General features: G+C 42.3%; 1 pseudogene across 1 annotated transcript; it reads right to left on the bottom strand.

Moving 5' to 3' along the window:
- Positions 1 to 1,883: 1,883 nt before the first annotated feature.
- Positions 1,884 to 4,151, bottom strand: LOC108298170 (annotated as a pseudogene). Its single transcript, XR_001822469.2, has one exon. The product of XR_001822469.2 is annotated as a myc-associated zinc finger protein-like (transcript).
- Positions 4,152 to 10,539: the final 6,388 nt, after the last annotated feature.

Here is a 10,539-nt window from a genome sequence, read left to right as displayed (position 1 = left end):
ACTCAGGCTAGAGTACAGTGGCGAGATCTCGGCTCATTGCAACCCCGCTTCCCAGATTCAAGTGATTCTCCTGCCTCAGCCTCCTGAGTAGCTGGGATTACAGGCACACACCACCACACCTGGCTAATTTTTCTATTTTTAGTAAAGACAGGGTTTCACCATGTTGGCCAGGCTGGTTTTGAATACCTGACCTGGTAATCTGCCCACTTTGGACTCCCAAAGTGTTGTGATTATAGGTGTGAGCCCCTGCCCCCGGCTCATACGTTATTATTAACTAAAGTCCATAGCTTTCATTATGCTTCATTCTTTGTGTTGTACATTCTATAGGTTTTGGCAAATGCATAATGGCATGTATTCACCATTATAACATCATACAGAAGAGCATCACTGCCCTAAAAATTCCCTGCCGTCTGCATATACATCTCTCCCTCCTTTCCCTGAACCTGTGGCAACCACAGTCTTTCACTGCTTCTAAATATATTTTCGCCTTTTCCAAATATGTTTTAGTTAGAGTCAGAAAGTATATAGCCTTTACAGACAGGTTTTCACTTAGCAATATGCATTTAAATTTCCTTCATATCTCTTTGTGACTCAGTAACTCTTTTTATTGCTGCATAATATTCCATTGTAAGGATAAACCAGAGTTTGTTCATTTTCCTACTGATAGATTAATGGACATCTTATTTCCAGGTACTGTCCAGATATGAATAAAGTATGATTGCTGGAGTTCATAGTAAATCTGTTTAGTTTTTTTAAGAAACTGCCAAACTATTTTCCAAACTGGCTGTACTGTTTTGCATTCCCACCAGCAATGAATGAGAGTTCCATTTTCACCACATTCTCACTAACATTGGCTAATATCAGTGCTCTGAATTTTAGTCATCAAATAGGTGGGCAGTACTATCTCATTGTGTTTTATTTCTCAATTCTATAATGACATATGATGATGAGCATCTTTTAATATGCTTACTTGCCTGCTGTATATCTTTTTTGGTGAGATGTCTCTTTAGATCTTTTGACCATTTTAAAATGGGTTCCTTATTTATGTGTTGTTTGTGTATCTTGGGATACTAGTCCTTTATCAGATATATATTTTGTGAATATTTTGTCTCTGATTGTGTCTTGGCTTTTCATTCTCTGGAGTGTCTTTTGCAGAGCAGAAGTCTTTAATCTTAGTGGAGCCCTACTTATCATTTCCTTTATGGGCTGTGCCTTTTTGTTAGTCTAAAAAGTCACAAATCCAAGATCATCTAGATGATCTCATTTGTTATCCTCTCCGTGTTTTATAGTTTTGCATTTTATTTTGAAGTTCATGGTACATTTTTAGTTAATTTTTGTTAAGGATGTAAGCTGTAATTTTAGTAGAGATGGAGTTTCACCATGTTGGCCAGGATGGTCTCTATCTGTTGACCTCGTGATCTGCCCGCCTTGGCCTCCCAAAGTGCTGGGATTACAGGCATGAGCCACAGCGCCCAGCTGTATTCTCTAATTCTATAAAAACACAAAAATATAATAAATATTTTTAAAGAGAAATTCAACCCTGTCGACTGTATTATAGGCTTTATATTTCTAATTTCCTACAGAACCTGACATAGTTCCATTTAGTATTTTCCTTTGTTGATGTATATTATTTTGTTTAAGTGAAAGTAACAATATTATTTTTTAAATTGACAGAGGAAAAGTAAATTGTGTTTGTGTTATTTTACTCAAGTCTAAATTTAGTTGATTAATCCAAAAGTTAATTTTTGCAGATTGTGTGTTATTCATGTCCCTATTGTACTCTTTGTTTTATATTTCTTACATTTAATATTCTTCAAAAAATTAAGTATATATGTGAATATGAGCATATATTTTTTAAAAAAATTTTATTCATATATGTATAATTTTTTTAATTTAAAATTTATTGTAATGGGGTCCATGCAAAACGAGGGGATGGAGGGTGGGGTACATGCAGGGGACACAAGAACACGATGACATGGCCAGGGCCACAGTTTCTTCTGTCGTGGGGAAGAGGGATGAAAAGACAAGACCAGGGCTGGAGCTGGGGTGGAAGAAGGGAGGGGGACACTGGCTGCATTCCCCCACCCCCAGGAAGCACCTCTAGGCCCTGGACCCCTCGCTCACCCTGGCCCCTAAAACTCCCATCTATCCTCTGCCTCTTGCCCTCCTGGCTCCTCCTTCTGCTCCCCTGAACTTTTTCCCCTGACAGATTCTCAAGTAGGACGATGTTCAGGGCCTGACCCAAACTCCCTACCACCTTATGAAGGTACAACCTTTGCGGGCCCTGCTTCTGCCCCTCCGCAAATCTCACCGCTTTCCCTCTCTGGGACAGAAGCTCTGATCTCCCTCTTTCCTCTCCTCCCTCCTCCTGGAAAAAAGAAAAAGGAAAAGAAAGCACCAACTCCCCAGGGAGGGGCAGCAGACAGCGCGGGGAGAGGATTGGAAGGAAAGTAAGAGAGCCATTGAGGGAAGAGGCTCCCAAGTCCCTGGGAGGACAGGGCACGGGCTTACAGAGAGGAGAGGGGGTATGGGCAGTGGTTGCTCCTGTCCTCTGCCACCCCTGCCCACTGTCCAGGGGACTTCAGCACAACTGAGGGGACAGGTTTGTCTGGGGTCAGGTCTGACAGAAGAGAGGAGCAGGAGAAACAAATCGTTAAAACCTAGCGAATTCCCCTAAAACATTGCTTCCTCCTTTCCTTCCGGAGGCTCCTTGGTTGGTGGGGAAGTAGTGAGGAGTTGGTGGGAAAAGAGGGGGGAGAGGAGCCTGTACCAAAGGACTCTACTCCATTCTCCCCTCTCCCCCCCAACCAAATTGGAGCTCACCAGGGCTGGGAGGGAAGTGGCTGAGAGCTCACAGGCACCCCCTCTGCCCCCGAGAGGGAGCCCACAGCTGCGGCCGCCATTGGACAAACCTCACCAGTACCTTTGTTGCAGAGCTCACAGACATGGTGAGGGCCCTGGCTGTGCACCTTCATGTGGTCCGAAATATAAGCCGAGCTCAGCATCTTGCCACACACGTGACATGGCACCTTCTCCTCGGGTCGTACCGTGTGCGCCCGCAGCTGATCCTTCGTGGCGAAACCTGCCTCACGTTTCTCACATTTGAAGGGCCGTTCTGTTGTGACTGTTGAGGTGATCCGGCCGGGAGAAGCTCTTGCCACCGTGGGAGCAGTCGTAGGGCTTGTGTACCACGCCCTCATGTGAGCGCACGTGGTAGCTCAGGCGGTCCCTGCGCTGCTGGCACACCAGGCACTGGTAGCGCTTCTCGTCCGAGTGCGACAGCCTGTGTCGGTTCAGGTGGTGGCCGTCGCGGAAGGCCTTGCCGCACATCTCGCAGGCGTGGTTCTTCCGGATGCGCTTCCCCGAGGCGGTCGTGGTCACCACGCCACCCGCGGTCACTGCAGCCGCGCCGCCGCCGGCACCCGCTTCTCCCCCTCCCCCGCCGGCTCCGCTCAGCTGGGGCACGCTCAGCTGGGGCACGCTCAGGAGGCTCAGGGGCACCATGGTGGGCATCTTCATAGCACCCCAGGGGACCCGGCCAGCCTTGGCTCCCGTGTGGATGGCTTCGTGCCTCCGGAGGTTGTAGCCGTTCTTGAACTCCTTGGAGCACAGAGCGCAGATGTAGGGCCCCTTGCTCTCTGTCTTCTTCTCCAAGGCAGACGCGACTGGGGCCACGGCGACAGTCGAGGTTGGGGCCACGATGGCGGTGGCCGCCGCCGCGGCGATGGTGGCTCCGGAGGCGGGGGCGCGGCCTCGGCCGCAGGCACCGACACGGGTGGGGGTGGCGGAGGGGGCGCCGGAGGCTGCTTCAGGGCCGCTGTGTCCACCGTGGAGGCGGCGGCCGGAGCCGGGGGCGCGGCAGAGACGGCGGCGGCGGCCGCGGCGGACTCCTGGGCAGCGGTGAGCACGGGGAGCAAATCCACCTGGAGGGGCTCGGCCGCCGGGGCCTAGGGCACGACCTGGAATGGACTCTGGGCGCAGCCCTGGGAGGCAAAGAAGCGGGACTGGAGCTCAGCCGCGACCTGCAGGGGGCTCTGGGCGTGACCCTGAGGTGGCTGGAAGGAGTTCATGAGGCCGCCCACCCCCCGGGAGTCCAGCCCAGCACGGGGAAGGGGGCGGGCCAGCAGCGTGCAAGGGAACACCGGGAACATGGCGTCGGCCGCAGCGGGGGCCCCCGGGGCTCAGCTGGGGCCGGGGACGCGGGCCGCGCGGGGCCCGGGCTCGGGGCGCCGCTCCCGCGGGCCGCCCCGCCGCCCGTGCACCCCGGCCGGCGGGAGGGAAGGAGGGTGCCTTGCGATCCGCGGAGCGCCGCGGCGACGGCGGCGGTGACGCCCCCTCGGGACCGGGGCCGGGGCCTGGGCCGGAGGCGGGGGCCCGGGCGGCGGCGGCGGTTGGAGCTTGGCGGGGCGGGGTGGGGGGAGCGAGGGAGCAGCCTCGGCCCCAGCCGCCTTCGCGCCCAGCCGGTGCCTGCGTATGCTTAATTTTTTAAATTTATCATTTTAGCATTTATTTTATGTATACAATATGCATAACAGCAAAATAGCATTTCATATATGTAAAAGAATAGCTGCTGAAATGGTTAGCACTCAATTTCATTTTTTATAGCAGTTCTAGTAATTTTTGTGCTTCCTATTCATGAGAACTATAAAAATTAGATTTGGTGATTGCTTATGTATTTTCTGCTAATCGTCCATTCTTACCCTAGGTAACTTAGAGTTGTGACTTTCATTGTTTAAGGAGATGGAAATAAGACAAGAAATTGGTAAATAAGGGAAGCTGACTGAATTAACCTGGCACATGACGAGGTTGACAGCATGGTGGCATTGGTCTGCTACCACCACTTAGCGAGGATTTCTAAAAACATTTGCTGCGGACACTGGTGTATGAAAAACTTCTCATTCAACATATGCTAAAGATAATAAAAATAAAATATAGCATTGAAAATTATATAGCAAGTTCTATTTTATTTACTCACTAGGGGATTTTTAAAAACCACATTTTTGTTTTAAAGTAAGCATGCTACATTCGCAGGTTCCCATCTATGTCATCTGATCTACTTAAAGTTTAAATTATGCCATTATAGGTGCCATTTAAATGCAGGAGAAAACGATAACTTTTGAGATGTGAAATCAAATCTAGAAAATGAGGGGTCTAGCTTTCTATTGCTAGAATTATAATATTTTCTCTGTCCTTTCTTGATGCTTCTATTACTAAGCAAGTAGTGATTATAAATAGCAATGGAAAAGAAATACTTAGATATGAGATGAAGATGACTTTACAATAATGTGACTGTTAGGTTCTAACCTGCTTCACTATGATCTCTTCATCCATGCCCTTCAGGGTGATGTGATGACATTGCTTTCCCCTGAGTGGTTGTCACTGAAAAACTCTCTCCTCCCGTATTACAGTTTTTCAGAATCAAGATGGCCCCAGGATGCATAGTCACAGTGACCTGAACAAGCTTTTTTCTATGTAGATTATCTTTCCTAAAATAGCGCTTTGGATTAAGAGATGCTGAACTCAATAGTCTTTAGCAGTCTATGAAAGATAAATGGTTCAGAAAGTTTGACGCACAGCCTTTTCTGTTGTTGTATGCTTGAGGAAGAGCAGTCCTTTGCTTTGACTGACCTTGTTTGTTGTGACAACTTTCTGTAATCTGCTTTTTCTGCTTCATGGACTACCTGAAGCACAGCTATAAAAAGTAGTTCTGGTTCTCAGGGCCCCTAGTGGGTTGACCTGGGTGCAGTGATTGTCCAGATATTGCTACCCATTGGTCTTCAGGGAGACCTCCAGTGCTGCTGTTTGTGAAGTTCATGTCTCAAATCCTTTGGAATCATGCTGTCCGTATTACTGAGCTCTGTGTCGCCTGCTGCAGTCTGCCTTTCATTCGTGTCTGACCCAGTAGGATATGTTAGAAAAAGTAGCGTTCTGGTGTCTGGAGTGGGTGACTGAAACCCTTTCTGGTATCTAGCTTTGACATTTATTGTTAAATACACTTATCTACTCAAAGGTGATTGGAAAACTACTTTGTTTTTATACCGTAGGGAAAAAACTTTAGCAAAAAATATATATATTTTTATAGACTCACACACACACACGAAACTTCCATTTTGACTGGATTCTTTCATCCATTACAATCATTTTGAGATTCGTCTATGTAATAGTGTATTTTACAAGTGCCTTTCTTTTTATTGCTGAGTATTATTTCATTGCATGAATATACTACAATTTGTTTATCTGTTCTGTTGATAGACATTTGGGTTATTTATAGGCTTTGACAGGTACATGTAAAACTGGACATTTGTGTACAAATCTTTGTGTGGTCATGTGCTTTTTTTGGCCTCTTGTGTAAAAACCTACCTGAGAAATGGCCTGGTCCAAAAGAAAATGGCAGTCTCCTCTCCAAAGTAGTTGTACCATTTTCCATTTATACCAGAAATATAGATGAATTCCAATTATTTTACATTCTTGACAATACTTGGTCTGGCCAACCTTTTAATTAAAAGGTAGCCAATCTGACAAGTGTGTAGTAGTATCTCACTGTGGTCTTGATTTGCATTTTCCTAATAGATAGTGATGCCAGGCATCTTCTCACGTATTTATTTGCCATCTATATGTCTTCTTTGCTGCAGTGTCCATTCATATCTTTTGCCCACTTTTTATTGGGTTTTCTTTATTTTCCACTTTTTATTTTTTATTTTTTTATTTGTATTTTTTAATTTTTGGAGACATGCTCTCACTCTGTGGCCCAGGCTTGAGTACAGTGGCATGATCATGGCTCACTGCAGATTTAACCTCCTTAAGGCTCAAATGATCCTCCCATCTCAGCCTCCTGAATAGATGGGACAACAGGTATGTGCTACCTTGCTTAGATTTTCTTTCTTTTTTTTTTTCTTTTGTAGAGTCAGTGTCTCACTCTGTTGCCCAGGCTGGTGGGTTGTTTTCTTACTATTGAGTTTTGAATATGCTATATACATTACAGACATAAGTCCGCTTTATCAGATCTATAACTGGCAAATGTTTTATCCAAGTTTGTGACTTGTCTCTTCTGCATATTAGCAGTATGTTTCACAAACAGAAATTCTTAAATTTGGTTCATTAATTTGTAAATTTGCTTTTTTTTTGTCATGCTTTGGGGATCATAGCTAAAAATATTTTCTTAACCCAAGGTCATAAGGGAATTATTTTGTTTTCTTCTAGAATTTGTATTGTTTTAGGTTTTACATTTAAGACGATGATCGATTGTGTGTTAATTTTGTATATGATGTAAAGCAGAAATCAAAGTTCATTTTTTGCATATCAATCTCTAATTGCTACAGTATGATATTTTGAAAAGACTATTCATTGTCCACTGAATAGCATCTGCTCCTTTATCAAGATCAGTTGTCAACTTGTTTGTGTCTGTTTCTGGAGTCTTATGTTCTATTGATCTATTTGTCTATATTTGTACTAATAACGTACTCTTTTTATTACAGTAGGTTGATTAGTTCTAAAAACCTGGTGGTGTTCTCTTTGTTTTAGATATTCCAGGTCATTTGTGTTACTCTATAAAATTTAGATTCACTGTGTTCGTTTCTAAGATAAATAAAGCCTGCTAGGATTTTGATTAGGATTGCAATGAATCTATAGATCAACTTGGAGAGAATTGATATTTTAATAACACTGAGTCTTCTAACCCGCAACACAGAGGTACTTCATTTACTGGAATCTACTTCTTCATTTACTTGAGTCTACTTTTATTTCCTCTCAGTGGTGGTTTTTTGGGGGTTTTCAGTGTCATTTCTGTTTTTTCTGTTATTTTTTCAGATGTTTTCCTGTTTTATATTTTTCTAAATGATGTGGTCAATGGTAGTGCTAAAATTTTAATTTTCAACAGTTTGTTGCTAGTATGTAGAAATACAATTAATTTTGTATATTGAGCTTACCCTCTTCAAACTTGGCTAAACTCAGTACTTCTAGTAGGATTTCCCATAGGATTTTCACATAGAGACTATCCCATCTTTGAAGGAAGACAGTTTTCCTTCTTCTTTCCCAGTACAATGTTGAATAGAAATGATGAGGGTAGACATCCTCACTGTGCTCCTGCTTTTAAGGGGGAAGCCTTTAGTCTTTTACCATAAACTATAAAATTAGCTGTAGGTTTTTCACAGATGCTCTTTATCAGGGTGAGGAATTTCACTTCTCTTCCTGTTTTGCATCACCGCTCATTATTGGAATACACTTTACTTGATCATAATGTTGAATTTCATTTGTGAAAATTTTGTCAATTTTTAATCTATGTTTATGAGAAATGTTCATCTGTACTTTTCTTAACTTGTAATATTTTATCTGGTTTTAGTATCACAGCAGTGGTGGCTTCTTTGAGTGAGCTGGGAAGTAGTCATTCGTTTTCTTTCTTTCTTTGAGACAGAATCTTACTCCTTTTGCCTGGACTGGAGTGCAAGGTTGTGATCTTAGCTCACTGCAACTTCTACTTCCTGGATTCCAGCAATTCTTCTGCCTCTGCCGCCTGTGTAGCTGGGATTACAGGTGCATGTGAACACACCTGGCTATTTTTTTTTTATTTTTAGTAGCGATGGGGTTTCATCATATGGAACTCCTGACCTCAACTGATTCACCCACCTCAGCCTCGCAAAGTGCTGGGATTACAGGCATGAACCACTGTGGCAGGCCAGTCATTTCTTTTTAATTTTATGCAAAAGTTTGTGTATATTCATATATAATTTTTATCCTAAATGTTTACTGGAATACACTGAAAGGTTTTTACAAATTCAGTCCCTTCAGTAAATTCTATTCAGGTTATTGTCTCTTTTTCATTGACCAACTGTGTCTTTCAAAGAATTTGTCCATTTCATCCAAGTTGTCAAATTACCTCATATAAAATTGTCCATAATGTGTCTTTATGTTTTAATATCTGTACAATCTGTAGTGATGTAACCTCTGCCATTGCTGATGTTCTAATTTACGTCTTCTCTCTCTGCTTACAGGTTTATCTATTGTTCTGATTATCTCAAAGAATTTGCTGTTGATTTTTAAATTTCTCTCTACCTCTCTCTCTCTTTCTTTTTTGCTTTTTACTTCAGTATTGTGTAAATTATAGTTTGTAGACCAAATCCAGCCCTGTTTTCATAAGGCCTTGGATTTAAGAATGATTTTTACCTTTTTAAAGGGCTGTAAAAAGAAAGAATAAGAATATGCAGCAAAACCATAGGAGACCTACAAAGATAGCAGCATTTATTGTCTGACACATTACAGAAAAAAAATTGCCCATCCCTGTTTTATATCATTGATTTCAGCTGATTTACTTACTTTGAATTTAATTAGTTCTTTATTTAGTTTTGTATTATAGAAAATGTCATTGATTTGAGACCTTCTTTTCTAATATAGGCTTTTATTTCATTCATGGTCAGTTTCAATTGATTTATTTTTCTCTTCTTATGGGTTTTATTATCTTTCTTCTTTGAATGTCTGATAATTTTTAAATTGGATATAAGATATTGTGACTTATACTTTGTAGAGTATTAGGTATGTTTTTTCTCTATTACAAATATTTTTGATCTTTGTTCTGGGACCCAGTTAGGTTACTTGGAAATGGTTTTCTCCTTCCAGGTCACATTGTTGGCTGTTGGGCAGAACTGGAGTAAGGCTTAGTCCAGGGCTTATTATTGCCCCCCAAAGAGGCCAGCCACTCTGTGTTCTACTGAATGCCCTGTGAACCAGGAAGGTTTTCAGTCTCACTGGTGGATATGAGAGACACTGTTCTCTACCCTTGTGGGTCCCAGACACTGTTATCTCTAATCCTTTCAGGTGGGTTCTTTTTAGTTTTCTCACATGCATAAACTTAAACTAGTCTTGCAGATCTCTGGTACTCTGTCTCTGAACACCTCTCACCAGTATTTTGTCCTGTGAAATTTAGAGGCCATGGCCTCCCTCAACTCTCAGCTTTATCTCTTAGGTTTAGCCCTAAGCCTAGAAATGTTCTCAAGGAAGTAAGTTGGAGTAATGTTAAGACTCATCTTATTTGTTTCTGTCTCTTAGGGGTTGTTAGTCTTTAATGCTTGATAGACAGTATCTTGAAAACCATTGTTTCAAGTAAAATGATTACCAAAGAAAAATATTAATGAGCTTGAAGCTCTGTTTAAAAGAATAAATAGGTCATTTCAGCAATGTAATGGAAGTGAAACAAGAGGGCACTATAGATAAAATTTAAGCAATAAAATTAACAAATACTATGTTTTACATATGTAAGTACTGTATTTGACACAAATTTATAAATTTGATATTCAATACGAATAATAAATTCTCTTTATTCAGATACACATATTTAGGTCATAAAGCAAGAATCATGAAAGCCAAAGATGAATTTCTTATACACAGCATTCTTTGAATACAATGAAGTGAAATTGGGAAACAGTAATAGTATGTTAACTAGGTAAACCGATACTGAAAATTAAGAAAAAAAAAAAACTTCTAAATAACTAGTGGATCAAAGAAGAAATCATAAAGGAAATTAGAGGGTATTATAAATGTAAGAAAATG

The sequence above is a fragment of the Cebus imitator genome, unplaced genomic scaffold (genome assembly GCF_001604975.1).
Source record: "Cebus imitator isolate Cc_AM_T3 unplaced genomic scaffold, Cebus_imitator-1.0 Scaffold901, whole genome shotgun sequence".
Lineage (NCBI taxonomy): Eukaryota > Metazoa > Chordata > Mammalia > Primates > Cebidae > Cebus > Cebus imitator.
The sequence above is the reverse complement of the archived record's forward strand: the minus strand, read 5'-3'. Positions and strand labels throughout refer to the sequence as shown.